Source organism: Athene noctua, chromosome 2, assembly GCF_965140245.1.
Source record: "Athene noctua chromosome 2, bAthNoc1.hap1.1, whole genome shotgun sequence".
NCBI lineage: Eukaryota > Metazoa > Chordata > Aves > Strigiformes > Strigidae > Athene > Athene noctua.
This window is the reverse complement of record NC_134038.1, coordinates 46,394,355-46,412,626: the sequence shown is the minus strand read 5'-3', so window position 1 is coordinate 46,412,626 and position 18,272 is coordinate 46,394,355. Positions and strand designations below refer to the sequence as shown.

Genomic DNA, 18,272 nt, shown 5'->3' with positions numbered 1-18,272 from the left:
TACCTAGATCTGTTCACATGAACCAGTTTGATCTAACACATCTAGAAAATGACATCATACAAATTCCCATGTTTCAATAAAGAAAGGGGTTAAATGGAGACCTCGCAGTAGGCAGACTGCATATATCTGAATGAAGCTGCGATGGGGTCCCAGCCAGGAGCTCTGCTCGACTGTCTGCTTTTCTTGTCTGGGCTCTGCTTTCCTCTGCTCTGTTTTAAACTTACAGTAGGACTAGTTAAATCCAACTTTTGTACAATCCCAAATTAGCAGTCTAATCTCAAAACATTTTTGTGCTTGAACCCAAAACTAAGGTCTGCGCTACTGTGCTTAGTAAAACATTGCTACTTTTTAGATAAGAACAGGTCAAAAATCAGTCAGAACCTAGCTATTCCTCCTCAATTCATTTTTGACTGGAGTGATTTAATTGATCACACAAAGTGTGTTTGTTGTCAGATAACTTCTCTATGGATGTATTTGTGGCAAAGATAAATTTATTTCCCTACATATGTAAGGAAAATCACATTAATTTTTCTAATTCATTTACTGTTGCACACAGCTTTTCACCCAGTTTCCAGCAACAATTATTTTTTAAAGTCTGGTTTCCACCTAGACCACGTTTCTTTAACTCTTTTATTCTTAGACTGAGTTGCTAGGTCTGGAATTTGCAGAGTACTTTTGAAATCTCTGGAATGAAATGCCTGATAGAGCTGTCAAAAACCCACAAGGTCCAAAAGGCTTGGTTTCAGCAAATTTGCATGTGGCTTCTGTAAAGATCTTCTGTCTTGCCATTTAGTATTTACTAACTGACAGTTAGGAACTATTCATGTTTCCTCATTACTTGAGATGAGACCTTTCCACACTGGTCCACATGTTAGTAAGTGGAGAGCAGCAGAAATCTTTCTCTACTCTGTGTTCAGCAAACAAAAACACGCTTTTGGAGGTGGTAAACACACAGCATGTTACCAATTTTTCTTTACAGTAAATATTTGACATGCATCAAGTATTTTTCTGCTTTGATTGAACTGCCAACTTACAAACTACCTTGGGTAAAGTATCCAAGCTGTAGTCAGTTTGGTAGTATAGCAAATGTTTTTTATCTGTCTAAAAAGAAATTTGACATGTAAATTCAAAGAAAATTGTGTTAGAGAATAAGGGTTTTTTAGGGTGCCTGTATAATACTGACAATTCAGTGTTTAATTGAATGGCACTGTAACCTACATTTCATTTTCTTTAATTAAATCGTCTGGTGAGATTAGTGGATTAAGGTGTTTGGACAGCCCAAAGCACAGCAACTGCTCATTTCTCTAAAAACAGACAAAGCCCCTGTGGCTTACAACATCCCTGTCCTCTGAATAGTCAGCAAGGAGCTGGTGCAATAATCTTGCTGCAGTGGTCCATCTGTTCTTGGAGTGACTTCTTCACCAGATAGCTCCAGCTCAAACAAGTTTTGGTTGCTTTGACAGTGCTGGATCTATGCATTGGCACAGCAAACGAGGGCCAAACAGAAACCTGCCAGTCTGTGCCACAGCCACTCCATCCTCATGTGGTTTTCCATTCCTCGCTTTCAGTCTCAAGGAGACTGACCTTGGGCTCACTTTGTTCTTGTTGGCATCCCAAAGATTCTTGGAGGCCGCTGTAATGTCATCACTTTTTCCCCATAAGACACATGTGGAAAATGATGAAGAGGAGATGTTAATGGTGGAAGATCGTGGGCCTGATTTGATTAATTCTCAGGATTTTAGGAGGCGATGTGGCATCAGCAGAAGCAGTTTAGCATATTATCGCTGGATGGAGGAGGAGAGAGAACACCTCATGGCCCATGAGAGTTTGGATTATTTGCCTTCACACAGTAAAGTTTATAAGAAATGGCTACAAGAGAAAATTTACAGGTAAATTTACCCTAAGTACTGTTAAGTTGCCTCTAAACTATGGGTAATTTGAACGATCCAGAGAGATGCCTGATTGCAGAATGAATTAAGAAACTGTTACTTAGTGTTTCTGTACATAGGAAGATACTTTAATAGAATATATAAGGAGGCCAAGTGGCAAGCAACTTTGATTAGAAACATTTTTTGAAAGTGCTTATGCCTTTGCTCTTGACAAATGACTGAATATGCAAAAAACATTAAGTACTCGGTGTATACAATGTATAAAAGGAAGAGACTTTGGAGACGTTTGGGGGAATGTTTTCTTACTGCTACTTGTCTTCACTGCTTCTTAGTGTAATCTGCAGGAAACATGGTGTTTGAATCTCAGTAGGGGTGCTCTAGTCCTAGATGATACTAGAAATAAATCAGAAATTATTATTTGTGCACAATTACTATTAGAAGTATGAATTTATAAAAAACAGAAACTAGAGGTAAAGGTTTGCACATCTGTATGACAGATGCTCAGTGCATTAGTTGTAGCAGAAGAAAAGAGGAATTATTTTGAAATGAGTTCTGAGTGCTCTACTGAATGCTTAATTACTGTTATAGAATTCAATTTTGAAATGACATCAAACAATCAGCATCTAAAAGCAGATTGCACTGCAACTTATATATTAAAAAAACCGCACAAAACCAAACCAAAAAACCCCACCCAAAACAAACCTAAAAATCCAACCATGTTCCTTACCCAAATGGAAATGGCTTTCACCTGAAGGTAGAGTTTTGTTAAGTGTACAATTTTAAAAGAGATATTGGCAAAACCAGCCTCTTGCTCATGCAGTTATGGTTAATAATCAAAATACTCTAAAAATAGCACTTGCATATTTGTGAGAGGAAGCACCGCAAATAGTCCTGTGCTATAGGCTAAGAGGTAACTGTATTTTCCTATTTCTAGAAAAGAGTGGGATAGATGGCTGCTGATAAGGGCTAATTGGAACAGCAGTTGGGATGCTGGGGTTTTTGATTCATCAGATAACTGACTCTCATCAAATTGAAATGGGACCTGGTGGAAAATTACCTGCAGGTGAGCAAGAGAAAATCAGAGTAACCTTCTCTGTGTTTGTTTATTAGAAAATCCACATTGTAAAATTTTAACTGACTAGAGATGCTGCTTGTCTAGATGGGTGTGGACATCAGATACCCTGTGGTGCTTTGTGAGGCATGCTTTGGTGTCCTTTGCTATGACTTAGCCTATAGTACAGTATAATATCTGATGGTGTTCTTGTAATGAGATTGATGAAATATTAATGATTAAAATGTCACCTTCCTCTTCCTCCTTGTACATAAGGGGCATGTGCTGCCTTAGGTATTGTTGGTGTCCAAGGGAAGCAATTAGGTATCTCTTAAGGTATATAGTGATTGTGGACCTGGTATCAGATACGTAATTTCTTTCTATGTCTGGTGCAGCTATCTTTGCTAATGCTGTAATAGATTATTCTAGAATGATTAATTTGTCCTTGATGGGTATCACAATCTGATAATTGGGATGGTATGGTAAAAATCACTGAATGACCAAAACCAATGTAAAGGTTAAGGCATCTCTGACACTGACTACTGCTTTTTCTCACCTGTGGAGAAGCAGATGGTAAAACTTTTGCTTGGTTTGTGATATCTGTGGTAGATAGTATGAATACTGAAGAGCTTCTGGTGAGAAAGGGGCTTTGAGCTTTTGTTCCAGTTGAATCCTGACCAGGGAGGCTCAGGCATCCTGTCAGCAGGTGCTGTGGGGAAGCCTGTATAACCATCAAGCATGTCATGCAGCCAGCAGACACAACAGTTTGTGTAGAAGTGGGTCAGGACTGACTGTGCTTTTGCACTCAGAAGTGGTGGCAAGGAGCTGCTGGAGATGCCCCAGGACCCAGGGGAGACATTACCCCTGACTCAGCAGAGGCCACAACCCAGAGCAAACTCCTGAGGGAGGGTGCAGCTCTGCAGGCTTGGGGCTCTGGGCATTGCCTGGGGCCTCTCACTGAGGCTGGAGCATGGCAAATGAGCTCCTTGCCTGCACAGATGTGGTGGGATAGCTGACACAGCTGGAGTGCTGCAGTGGCTGAATACAGGCTCTTTAGGAAGAATAGACTGGGATGGTTAGGAGGGGAAGTTGCTCTTTTTTTGTGAGAAGGCAGTGGGAAAGGATAGAGCTCTGCCTTGGGACAGATGAGAGTCAGCTGAGAGCTTGCAGGTCAGGGTTAGAGGGCACACCAAGATGTGTGATGTTGTTGTGGGTGTCTGCTATAGACTGCCAGCTTATGAAGTATTAGACAAGGCTGTCTTCAGACAACTGGAAGTTTCATGGTCACTGGCCCAGATCCTTGTGGGAATCTTTAGCCAACCACCCCAGTATCTGCTGGAAGGACAACACTGCCAGGCACAAGCAATCCATGAGATTTCTGGAGCATGTGGATAACTTCCTGATAGATGATTGGGAAGCCAATGAGGTCGTATGCTCTGCTGGACCTTGTACTTAAAGACAAAGAAAGACTGGTCAGGGATGTGAAGGTTGGGGGCAGCAGTGACCATGATGGTTGCATGCAGGATCCTGAGATAAGGGTTCAAAAGCAGGATCACAGTTCTGGACTTTGGGAGAGCACTTTGGTCTGTTCAGGGATCTGCTTGTAAGAATCCCAGAGGAGACCATCCTGAAGAGAATATGGGTCCAAGAGGGCTGGTTGTTTTTCAGGGATTATCTCCTCCACAGTGAAGAACAGTGCATTTCAATGAGCAGGATATCAAGCAAAAGGGGGCAGGAAGCTCCTCACAAAACTCAAACATGAAAAGGAAGCACACAAGAAGTGGAAGTAGGGACAGGTGACCCAGGAGGAATAAAGAGACACTGAGTGTGCAGGGGTGGGGTTAGGAAAGCCTAAGTGCATCTGGAGCTGAGTGTGGTAAGGGATGTTGAAGGGCAATAAGAAAGGCAGGAGGTGTCTACAGGTACATCAGCAGCAAAAGGAAGACTAGGAAAAATGTGGGCTTGCTGTTGAACTGGGTAGGGGACTTGGTGATAAAGGACTTGGAAAAGGCCAAGATACTTGATGCTTTCTCTGAGGGAGCCAGCTGATGTCATTGTGAGGCCACTCAATTATCTTTGAAAGGTCATGGCAATTGAGGAGAGGTTCTTGGGGACTGGAGGGAGCCAGTGTCACTCCTGTCTTCAAGAAGGACAAGGACAGATCCCAGACAGAAAGACAGATACAAGGAACTACAAATGAGTCAACCTCATCTTGACCCTGAGAAGATGATAGAGCAAATAATCCTGGAAACCATTTCTAACTGTGTGAGGAACAAGGTGATTGAGCGTAGTCAGCATGGATTTACAATGTATAACAATCTTCTACAATGAGATGACTGGAGCAGTGGATGTTGTTTATCTTGAGTTTAGCAAGGCTTTCATCACTGTCTCCCATAACATCCTCGTAGATGGATCCAAACCGATGGTCTGTGGGTTAGAGAAGTAGACAGTGAGAAGGATTTTAAACTGGCGGAACTGCTGGGCTCAAAACACTAAGATCAGTAACACAAAGTTGAGCTGGAGTCCGATAACCACGGGTGTACCTCAGGGGTCAGTACTGGGGCAAAACACTGTTGGATATCTTCACTAATGACCTGGATGATGGGACAGAGTGCACCCTCAGCAAAGTTGCAGACAAAAGCAAAACTGGAAGGAAGCAGTGCTTGATAGACCAAATGATTGTATTGCCATTCAGCCAACAGCGCCCTGGGCTGCATTAGGAGGAGTGTTGCCAGCAGGTCGGGGGAAGTGATCTGTCCCCTCTATTCAGCACTAGTGAGGCCACATCTGGAGTACTGGGTCCAGTTCCAGGCTCTCCCAGTGCAAGGAAGGCATGGATGTGTTCTCCACTATTCCGTGAAATTAAGATAATGGAATAATGCTGCCAGCTGCTGAAGGACAGATCTCCATCACTTCACAGAAATGCAAGGGAGGACTTATTCTGTGGAACAGATGGAGACTGAAAATATCAGAGAGAGTATCCAAGAAATCAAGAAGTTTAGGTTTTCCATGAAGATAGCATATATATAATGGTCTTGGAATATTATTTCCCTGTGGTTTCTTATATCCAAGCCATGTGTATGTTTATAAAATATATAAACAGTGGAAGAGTACACATGCATACATGTATGTATGTATATACATGCATGTGTGTATATATACACACTAAAGTATAAAGAGAGAATATATAGAAAGAAACAGCAGTTTGACTCCAGAGCATCACAACAACCATTACACACACTGTTGGTCCTGCTGTATTATCAAATTTGTCCTATTGTATTAAACTAATAGAGGGGGACAGAAGGTAAGCTCTCACAGCCTCTGATATCAGTACAAACATGTAAATCCTGCCCTGGAAGACCTTCCTATCTAAAAACCTCCAGCTGTGGATGAGCAAAACTCCTTTTCATGCGATTTGCGTTGCTGTTTGGCTGCGCTGCACGATGCACTTACAAAAGCCTTGAGAAGGGACATGCTTCTGGGAAGGCTGCAGTGGCCAGCTGTAATGCTGTGACCTCAGAAATGCAAGGGATGTGTTTGACCTGCGCGCACAGTGAATCACAGCTCAGTGCTGTGGAAGGCAGCAAAGTATGTGGGAGCTGAGGAGTTCTGGAGACAGCATGGCTGTGGTCAGCCCAAGCACAAACAAACCAAAACCCCATGAAGACTGAAATGTGGTTTTTAAATGTGAGAAGGCCTAGTAGAAGAGATGTCTTCTTGGTTCAAATAGAATAGGAAAGAGCTTGCTCACATATATTCTGTCTACTAATAATAGGTACAAATTCATAAAGGTAATCACTGATGTATGACTTTGAAGCTTCCATTCATCAAAATGTCTCTTGAATTCACTATGTAACATTTTCTTGTGTATATAATAAGGTCTGCTTCTAACCTGAAAAGGGTGTTGATGAGTAGCAACGTATCCTTTATAGTGTTTTTAAAGATGGGCAAGAAGTCCTGGAAAAAAACATGACTCTGAAAATCATCATTCACCCTACTTTTACTCACTCCCACCCTTTTAAAGAGCCTGCACCGCTTGTTTTGTTTTTTCCCTATAGTACATCTTCTGCCTGCAGAAATCTCTGGGACAAAAGATTATTGAAAAGTAGGATGTGGTGTATGGGTGCCAGTATAGTAACTTATTTGTCAACTGGACAGGATGGCAACATCCATATGACCTGGCTGTGTGCACTTGGGTCTGGGCTGGCCATGGTGGTTCTCACTTCAAGCACGGTTCTTTCTTCAAGCACGGTGCTGGTAAGTGTCTCCTTCACAACAAGCCTGTGATTCTGTGATAAACCAAATCTCTTTCTCTTCCAAATGCTGGTTAATTCAGTATTTTATTGAGGTCTTTCTTGGCCTTCAGCCTAAAGCTGGATTCCATCGCCCATAACTTATATACAAGTGTCTGGGGTGAAATCAGTGGTGGTAGCCATGCAGTTTACACTTACCGTGTAATGTTTATAAAATAAATACAAATGGCAGCTGGTGTAACTTGTGAAAACTGTGTGTTTGGAAGGGGCCTAAGCCAAAGACCATCAGTCCATATAAAAGTTACTGGTGGTTTTAGACTGATCTTTTAGCTGTGCTATGTGGGTATCATTTGTGGCCCAGATCAGTACTTTCACAAGGCAACAAGGCTAAAACATTGAGCCTTTCTGTCGTTTACTGTACTGTTGTGTTCAATTTAATTATAGACAGGCAATTAACAGCATAGGTGAGAGAAAAAATGAATCTTTTACTAAACTTACCCCGAAATCCAGCAACAGTAGTAAAAGGGAGTTTGCTGTTATATGTGTAATAACTGACCAGTTTTAAGCTATCTAAAGTCTGAACTGACTGGACAAATCACGCAGCTTCACATGTACACCCTGCCCCACAGACAGCCTGTGCAAAGACAAGAGACTGGCTGGCTTCAGGGACTGGTGGGGGGGCGGCAGGGGGCTGGGGCTGAGGTCCTTGTCAGTCATTTTCTTCTCTCATTACCCCCAGTTTGCATATAGTAACACTGTTGGAAGCTTGAATTTTTGCAGGTAGCCAGAAGTTATATGTGTATCTATGTTTGTGAATTCTGGGAAAGTTTATTCATGAACAAAGTAGGGTGAGGGCTGTACTTTAAAACTGTGTGCATAGATGCATCTAACACATCAACATCTAATGATTGTTGACCATGTTTATCTTTTTTTCTTTTTTTTTTTTTTCTTCTTCTTCTTCTTCTTCTTCTTCTTCCTCTTCTTTGCAGTTTTTTTGCCCAGCAGGTTCACTATCTGGCTTGCCAGAAATCATTGGGTATTTGAATGGTACTTCCATTCAACATCTTTTTAACATCAAGACCTTTTTAGGCACATTTGTCTCATGCGTGCTGGCTGTAGCCTCTGGGCTCTTCTGTGGGCCAGAAGGTCCCGTGGTCCATTTGGGGTAAGAAATAGCAGGCAAAAGTTAAAGCTATCAGGCTGAGGGTATGGGTTTCCAATGTCTGTTTTGGTGGCCATGCTGGCTTAAAAAATACCCTGCATTGGGAACTCTTTTCACCTGTGCTGTCCCCTACTTTGCATTAGCACAGCTATTCATGCCATACAGTGATGAAAAATATTTTTCACTGCATGTTTTACATACTGGCTTGGTTCCCTAGTATAATTCCCTGTAAGGCTCAGCAAGCAATTATCTGGACAGCAGCAACCAGTTTTGTTTCTGAGAAGCTGCCCCACAGCTATGGCCTGCCGGCTGCTTTGCATCTTGTGTAACTTCTTTTACCTGTGCAAAGTCTGTATAAAAATAAAGCCAGTCTCAAGTGGCTGTGAAGAAAAGGGGCAACGGTTTTACAGCCACGTGCAGAAGTGCTGTGAGTAGCTGTGCAAAGCGCGTAGCGATGAACAGCTAGGCCCTTGGGGTCTGTGTTTCCAGCTTACAAACCTCACAGCTGCCGGTGCCAGCTTAAGGGCAACCACAGAAACCAGGCGCTGCTTTGCAAGCTCTGCAGGTGGCAGATTGCAAGTCAGGTTGGAGCTGCTTGTTGTTCGTGCAGTAGCGTAATACTATGTTTTTAGGTAGGGAAAAGTAGACTTTATAGTCTTTTTGAAGGATAATGTTTTTATCCCTCCTTGCTATATACAAAGAAAGAGAATCCCCATCACCCTATTTTGGCCCACGGCCTTATGAGAAGGGGAGAGGAGGGTTGCCCAGTCCTGCTTTGTAGGTTAGAGCATTTCTTAAAATTTAATATGTTGCAATACAGCCAAACTTAGTAACTGCAGGCCAGATATTGGGCTTTTCTGTTTTCTGAGTAATATAATTTCCTCTATTTGCCTTTTAGAGGAGAATCCTGCTGCACCTTATTACCATTATTAAACCATATCTTGAGTAGAGGTGGTAAAATTAGTCTCTACTGATATGATATAGATCATTGGTTGGCTGGTTTGCTGTTTTACATCTGTCCTTTTTGGTTTTGGAAAGTATTTATCCTTGAGGTTTGTTCTCTTCTTCTTTACTGCCCTGACCAAACCTATCCTCCTCCCCACCACCCTTTCACATTTTTTGTTATTCTGTGGGTTTATATTTATTTATTTATTTGCATGGAGGTGCAGCACCCTAGGGGATGACTCAAATGTTCAAAAATAGGAGCACATGGTTAGTCAGAGGCAGCCGCAAACCTTCCAGACAATGATTACCAAGGTTTATCTCTCCCTTTAGGTTTCTTTTGTTTTCTTTGCTTTCAGACATTTGTGTGTCTCCAGGAGCTCAGAGACTGCAGCTGTGATATTTTTTTTTTCCTTTTGTGCTGGGTTGGTAACAGTGATGCATGAGCAAAAAAATTGAATCATATTTCCATGAAGAAAGTCAGCACAGTACTAACGTGATGTCTTTTCAAAACATAGGAATTAAGAGCTAGTTTAATTTAATTTAGTTGGAACCCTCCACCATTTTTATTAAACATAAACACACGTAAGTTGCTAAAAGCCTCTGAGAGATTTGCTAAGGCTCCTAATTTAAGTCTTGTAGGAAAGTTCTCCAAGATTATACAATGAATAGATTTTTCATTTCACTAAGGGTTTGGATTTTATTTTTTTTTCCCCCTCATTTAAATGTAGTTTGAAGTGCTACCTGGGAACACACCATAATAATTTAAATTATTACACGTCTTCTGTTAGAAGTAGGCCTGTTCTGGCTGCCATGGTCATTAACCTGGGAACGGATGATTGAAATGATGGGCTGTAGTCTGACGTGTCACCACATTGGGCAGACATTAACATGCAGTTCTTCAAAAAGCATTTCATGGTCTGTCATCACAACACTCCTTACAAAAGAGACATTTAAGTCTCTGAGTCAAGAATCTGAAAGCCTTTAGTAGCCTTCTGCTTTATGTCAACAGGACTTTGCATATTTAAAAGACATGTTCAACATTTTCCATGTTTAAGTCTGTTGAAACCAATCTAGCTTTGCTGCTGCAGTCCAGCTAAAGTTCTGTCCTCCTCTGCCTTTAACTGTGTGCGATTTATGAATAATTTACCAAAGAGTGCTCTCAATTATACAACATCACTTTTAGTGCTCTCCTGGGTTGAGGTCTGAGCCAGCTGCAGTTGGACACCCTTGGCGTCCACCTCCCAATATTCGCCAGGTTTTGGAATTCAGCTGATAAGTGAGTGATGGGCGGAGCTTGAGGCTCTGGGAGGGCCACGCCACTGCTTGTCCTTAGTGCCCCAGGGGTGTCTGGCAAGTTGCTGGTGAGCCCATTGCAACTGGAAAAGAAATGAAGATACTGCTTCAGCAATCTTTCAGCCTTCCTGCTCTTTGTCACTTTGGAATGGGGATAGTCACCCACTCTAAATAAAAAAAGTTGTTTAATTAAACAACTTTGAAGTTCTTTAATTAAAAGAAAGTTTGCCAGTTGTTTTATTGAATGCTTGTGAAATAATACAGTAATACTGGAGACCTTTCCCCATTGCCTTCTGGGTTGTATAAGGAGGAAAAAATTGCAGGATTTTTATACAGGGGCATAAATAAATAAATAAATAAATTTTTCTTTTTCTAGTTTTGAAAAAGTAAATTGTTTGTGACACTTTTTAATCTGGCTCTCGTCTGATCATGCGTGTCTCTGAGATAACTCTGGTAAGCTCTCTCTTGTGAATGGTTCTACTGAAATTAATGAGATTAGTTTCCAGAAAAAGAAATTACAAACCAGTTTGTCTTCTGGATGGTATTTATTGTCATGTTGACATACAAACTCTTATATAATACTTTTTTTTTTTTCTAAAGCAAGGTAAAAAAGAAAGACCCCTGTGTCTTAATTTCCTAGAGAGATACAAATTCAAATGAATGGCCACTGTGAACTATCTGCAGCTTAAAAGAAAATCAAAAAGCACCAAAGGGAAGATACCTTTAGCCTTTTAAGATCAGTCATTTAAATAAATCTGAGACGTGCTGGTTAAACAAAGCATCAGTCACGGAAGAAATCAGCAATTGCAGTAAGAGAAGCAGTGAGAACTTTGTTTTTCTCTGCAGGATCCAGTTATAGTATAATTAGAAAGAAGAGTTAGCTTGCAGTCAGGAACCATCCTGGGAGATACAGGTTGTGTGGAAGCCCCCTTCACAGAGAGGGTTGTTGGTGAGCAGCAGAGACAAATTTCAGTCTAAGTGAAACCTCAGTTCTATACAAATACTAGGATGGAAGAGTCTACATTCCCCCATTATCTTTTTGAGTTAAGTAGGCTCAAGAGATGTACCCTCTCTGAGTACAGGCACAGGTAGAATAGTAAATCAGCAGACATTAGGATGTTGAAGGATCTTAAGGTGTTCCTCCATTGGGCAGCTGTAACAGATGTGTAGGAAGGGTCCAGTTTCGTTGTTGATGGGACACAGTTTCGTTGTTGTTGGGACGCGTAGCCTGTACAGCTGACTGCAGCAAGAAGTTGGAGACATCCAAGCAAAGCTCACCCAGCTTTTACTGTGGTGTGCAGTACCCTTTGAGTTCCCTGCTGCTGGAAACAATGTCACTGTGAAGATATACCTGTAAGTAAAAATCCATGCACAAAAGTGCCTAACTCAGCATTTTTGAGCTGGGGAAAAAAAAGTTGACTGTTTACCTTTAATGGTGGGATTTGTTAAGGTCTTTGACATATGACCTCTAATCTTTCCCTTATTTTTTGTCCATTATCCTCCTTCCCACCCATCTTTATACTGATAAAATTTGTGGACACCACAGAGAAGTCAAAAGGGCCCCCTAATATTTAGAGATGATTCTGATCTGGTTTTGTTGTGGTTTTTGTTTTTTTGTTTTGTTTTGTTTTTTAATTTTTATTTTTTCCAAGAACTTGGTATTTCTTAATATTAAAAATACTCAAGTGTTTTGTATACTTGTTGACTTCAGCTAGTACTGAACGCTCAGCATTTCTGCAAATCCCCTCTCCCCCTCTCCCCCTCTCCCCCTCTCCCCCTCTCCCCCTCTCCCCCTCTCCCCCTCTCCCCCTCTCCCCCTCTCCCCCTCTCCCCCTCTCCCCCTCTCCCCCTCTCCCCCTCTCCCCCTCTCCCCCTCTCCCCCTCTCCCCCTCTCCCCCTCTCCCCCTCTCCCCCTCTCCCCTCTCTTCGTTTTCCTCGGGTTGTTTTTGTGGTTTTTGTGTTCTCTTTTATTTTTTTTTTTTACTGGAACTGGGTCACAGTACAGATCCCTACAGTTTGAGGTCCTAATGCAACTTATATCAACAGAAGCTTGTTGCTCTTTGGGGTGTATGTGAGCTCCATGCCTTTACAGGGAGGAAGACAAGGTGTATATGTTCCCTCTTGATTTCTCAGACATTTACAGACTGAGGTCTGCCTGGTATTAGGCTAGTTGGCACTAGTTCAGCTGCTTGCTGGCATGGTGCAGTGGTCCCTGCACGATGTTAGAGGAGTGAGGGTTTTGTCAAGGCCAGAGGTCAAGACGGACAGATCTGAACTCAAATCCTAGAGATGAAAGGCACAATGATAACCCTAAAATAAACCATCAGATCTATAAATTCAACCCCATAAATCCAGCTTTGACAGGAAATAATGTTTATGGAGTTGTTATTACCCAAATTTTGACTCCTCTACCTGTTGCAGGCACAATTTCATTACGGCTGGTGCAGGAGCAGGCATAGCTTCGGTGTTTCGTGCCCCCATTGATGGGGAAGTGTCTTCATTCTGGGACATCAGGCTGGTCTGGCAAACCTTCTTCTGCTGCTTGATGGCTACCTTCACCACAGATTTACTGTTGTCTTCTCTCTATGGGTTTGTTTACAGAGGTCATTTTGGATTTTTTGAAGCAGAGAAAAGAATTATATTTTGGGTACGTACTGTGTGGGTGTAGGAAGAAATAGATGCAGGGTTTTAGGTTTGTCTCTTTCAGCATTGTTGCTGAAAGAGTAGCAGGGAAGGGGGACTGAGAAGGGGAAAGGATGGTATGTGTACAATTATCAGATCAGGGGATATGGAAACCTTCACACTTTATATCTTGTAATCCCTTAGATACAAAAGAGAGTTGTTTTGTTTTAAATTAAAGCAAACAAATAGAGCATCTACTGTTTGCTTATTAGCTAAACATATATGTTATCTTAATAACTTTCTGCACTGGTCCTGGGTAGGAGAGGGATTCTTTGAAGTAAAGGAAAAAGCAGAGAATCTCTTAAATAGGGTGTCCTCTCCTTCTGTAATCAGCTTGAGCTCTACGTTTTTGCTGCAGGCATTGCTGTACCATGCCCCTGTTCCTTGATGTTTACAGATTAAATGTTTGAAAACATATAATCACTCTTTGTTCCTGATTGCACAATGGAGGTGACCTTCAGCCTCAGCTACCTTTACTTTATTCCTTCCAGCATGACACAGCCTTGATCTTTGAATTTTACCTTGTGTCTACCTAAAAGTAGTTGCTTTTATTATCATGTCTTTCACTCATTTTTATTGCAAGATGATTCAATAGTGATGTACAAATATCATGATCTTCACTTTTCTTGCCTAAATATCCTACTTTGTATTTGACTTGAAAATCAATTAGAGAGATAGAAATAAAACCCTGGTCTTCTGAATCCACTTTTTGCTAAGTAGATTTTTCCTAACCTAATTCCCCAATCACTTTCACTGATCTCTGAATTTCTTCTGGCTTGTATCTCTCTAGCAATGCAGAAACCAGTTGGTTGGGAAGATGGGCAACATTTTTTGTGTTCATGCTGCCTGATATAATGATTTTGCATATACTGTGCAGAAGTATTTGGGATATATTTGCTTTACCACAAGTTTAGCTGGAACAAGAGGAGAATACATTGGTTTTCCACCCAAATAATTTTTGTGGACCAACTCATAGTGCAGTCCCGCAAACAGTTGCAGTGACCCAACCAAGAAGATCAGAATTTGTGGCAGAAAGGTGAGGCTATATGGGCAGGGAATGGGTGAGGCCTGCTGAAGCCAGATTCATTGCTGAAGCCGAAGTATCGTGCAATGAACAGCTGCATGCACAGGGGAGAGTGGATTCACTTCAATTGCTATTTTACAATAAGCATTGCTCTTTTTAACATTCCTTTCAGGATGTTTTCAGAAAAGAGCAGTGGATTCTGTCTCCTTCTATCTCGTCTTAGTGTCATTAAAGGGAAAAGCTAGCTAAAATTATTATCACTATGACTTCTGGCACAGTTCAATAATTTTGGCTCTTGGTGTGGTACAGATAACCAGAAACGTTTTCATTTCACTGAACATGGGGCTCAGGGGAAATTTTGCTTCTTTCATGTTTTGTGGCATTAACCAACATAGTTTACAGTGGATAAACTGAGTTGAAAGCTTGTGGGTTATGTTTCTCAACTATTTGTTTTCTTTGGTTTCATTCTACCTAGCAGAATGTTAGAAGGGGAATTTATTGTACTTCAGAGCATGAGATTTTCAGGAAGCTTCACTTTATTTTTACATAGACCACTGGATTATTTGTAAAGGTGAAACTTGCTCTGTAGATAACAGGTTTTTCTTGATGACTGGCCAAAGCCTGTGGTTGATATTACAACAAAAACAAACAATACACTGTGCCACCTCTCATTCCCAGTGTGTGAAGCACTTGCTTGACTTAACCTTTATTGCCACATGCAGTGTAACTTGCATACATATTACTTTAAAACAAACACCTCAGTATATTTTTCCCTTAGGAAAAATGGAGCTAGGGAGGGAAAACAATAAATCCATGCATGTCCATTTTTAGTTTTAATGCAATATTTGAATTAAGTAGACTATAATACAAGGTACTTGGATCCTGCAGTAAATAAACCAGAATTTTTCTATTTCAAATTAAGCTACTTTTCTCTGAATTTCAACATCTTAAGCATTAGATCTCTTTAAATCATTTGGAGAAGGATTGATTTTGTTGCAGCTATTGGTAAAAATAGCATTATTAAAGTTTTGATTAGTACATAGAGTACCTACATATGTGATGGTTGTAGTCCTGATTGTAAGGTGTGATAAAACTCAAGTCTTTTCCTACTGCCTTTGAGTATACCCTGCAGGTGTTGGCCTTCTTGTGCCTGGGGATGGCTGCTGGGATTCTCCCTCTTCCAGACCCATTTTTTCAGTCTGCAGCTCCCTATAGACCTACTCTTCAAGTGTGGCTGGATTTTGACCTTGGTATTCCTCCTGTCAAGAAATACCACCAGTGTTTAGTACAGCCACCCAGTGGATTTGTTAAAATCTAGGCTATTTGTAGCAAAAACAAGAATAAGATTAGGAGTCAAGAAGAAGAGAGGAGGAAGAAATAAGAGTTTGAACAGTAAAAGGGCCTGTACACTTGCTCAAGCAATTTAAGGAAGGCTGACAGTTTCTCCAATCTGCTACCCCCAAGATTATACCAGTTTAGGGTTTTTTTTGCGGCAACCCTTGACATATGCCCCTACTATTTCTTGCCAAGTAGCCTTTTGAGCATTTTGTGATCTCTTACTCTGCCCAGATCCTAATCTTGACAAAAAGCTGTGTAACTTAAGTCTGGGCTAAGGAAATATCCTCACAGCTTTTAATAGATTGCCACTGATCTGTTGACCCTTTCTGTTAGCTGGAAGATAAAATTAAAACATTATATTGCTCTCATCCTTGCTGCCTGTTGAGGAATCAAGCAGAAAATTCAATTACTATTCCAGCTGCCCGACTGTATTCTGCATTGTGATTCTTGTTCTGCAAGTTGTTCCAGATCAGCATCAATTTTCACAGTTTTACTTAAATAAATTTATTTATAAATGATCTCAAGGACATGGATGCAGGTAGACGCTTAATAAGTGAACTTTCCCAAATGTCGATATAGTCACAGTGAAGAAAGCTCTGGTTCAGCAGAATCGTTTGAAGTGTTCAGTAAGGCCAATATGTCATGTTGTGTGGATGTAATCTGAAGTTCTAAGTGCTTGTGGTAACTGCAGTGCATCATAGAGGTTTCTGCTGTGATTGCCAACACTAGTGTCTACCTGCTGGTTCCACTCCTGTGAGGTGTGCAAGAGCACACTATCTCTCATGACATCAGCTTTAAATTAATTAGCTGAGCTCCCTAAACTGCAAGGAAAGATTTATTTCCTGTATGGAAATGACTTTGTGGTATCAGGTTTTGTAAGAGAAGGTATGGTATTTCATGTCACTGGCAGGACACTCAGATAATTTTTTTTTCCTTTGCCTCAGGTTAAGAACTTGCTGGACATGAATGTCTTGGCCTTTGTTCCCACCATCATCCTTGGAGTGCTTGGAGGTCTTCTGGGAGCTCTCTTTGTTTCCCTAAATATAAAGATTAATAAATTACATATGCAGTTCTTTAATTCAATTCCAAAATTATCCCTTAGGAAAACAAGCAAGCTGTTGGAAAGTGTGCTCGTTCTTGTAAGTAAATATGGTTCTCTTGATTATATAATATTTATAATGGCTAATGAGGGCAGGTCATAAGTTGGCTGGATGGAAAAATGAATCTCACCTGCTGGTACTTGATAATGTGCAGCAGAGTACAGCAAACATGGATTTACAAAGTACATATAGGTATTTAATGATGGTGGGTATGTAAGAATGGAAAATACATGTTTTGTTTCTGGCTTTTGTTTTGTTTTTTAATGCTTGAAGTATTTTATCTGTAGAGTTGCTTGCCCACTGCTGCTCTACTCCGAGGATACTATATCAACTTAGTGAGTGTAGCAGTTATATTGGTGTGCTTTTGCATTTATTTGCAATCAGTGGAGGGCTGTCAGATGTAGATTTCATAATTTTTCTCAATTTTTCCTGGCTAGTGATTGATCCTCTCATTACCCCATGCAGTTTGCTCATGTAGCAGAACCAGGTGGACATCCTCTTCCACACCTCTGCATCTGGGCACTTTTTCAGCTGTTACATTGGAAAGAACAATTAGAAGACTATTACCATAACCATTCTTGCCTCAAGATAGCAAAGAAGATCTCTGCCTCCTGTGAGAAGAATAGATGCATAAAGAGTAAATGTTGTAGAGGGTTTAAAAGTTATGGATAGGTACAGAAAACTTTCTGGAGCTAACTATTTATCTGTAGTCAGTTACCCCTAGTTGTTACTGATGGAAGTCAGACTGGAGCCTCGGATGTCCTGATGAGGCATGATGGGGCCTTTTTACCTCCATGCTTTGGAGTTTCCATTTGGCATTGTATGGCTTTGGGGAGGGTCATGCCGTTGGAATGAAAAGGGTACAGACAAAAGGTTCCCATATGTTGAATATCTTCATAATTTTCAATTTTAAGCTTTGGTTATAACTTAAGTATGTTGTTAAATTTGGAGGAAGGAAACCTTCAAAGCTTTTCTACTGCACTTTTAGTAAAATTATGCAAATTTGGGTTTCTCTGCAAGTTTCTCTAGTGAATACCTGCTTGTCATAATTTTTCTTTTTTTCCATCAGTTTTGAGGAAGTCTTTCTGAGGAGTTTTCAGACCTTTTTAAGTGTTGAGATGATCTTTCTTTAGGGAAATCAGTGCAAGCTAAAGCCCCTTCCTTCTGCTCTTTCTTGGGCAGACTTGCCAATATGTTTTATGTATGCTATATATATATTTATATATGTACTATTGTATACTTTCCTCCCTTCTCGAGAGAGGGTTGCTCAATTGCAGACCTGGGCTGGCCATATAGATGCTTTCCTCCCATTAGCCCAGACATGCCTTCAGCAGCCTTTACTCTGAGCCAGCAAAAGGACATAAGCTTCAGCGTCCTTGCAAGCACTTGTGCTTTCATCAGCAACCTGAATGATACTGGGAGGAAAACAATTAGTATTTTAAATACAAAAAGTGTGAATAACCATAGGTTGAGGCACGTGGTCAGTTCTCTGCAAGCTCTCGGCAGATTGGTACAGAGATGTGCACGTTTGTTTC

General features: G+C 40.9%; 1 pseudogene; it reads left to right on the top strand.

Moving 5' to 3' along the window:
• Window positions 1-1,638: 1,638 nt before the first annotated feature.
• The window catches only part of LOC141956875 (chloride channel protein C-like), a 79,576-nt pseudogene continuing 62,942 nt past the window's right edge, over window positions 1,639-18,272 (top strand).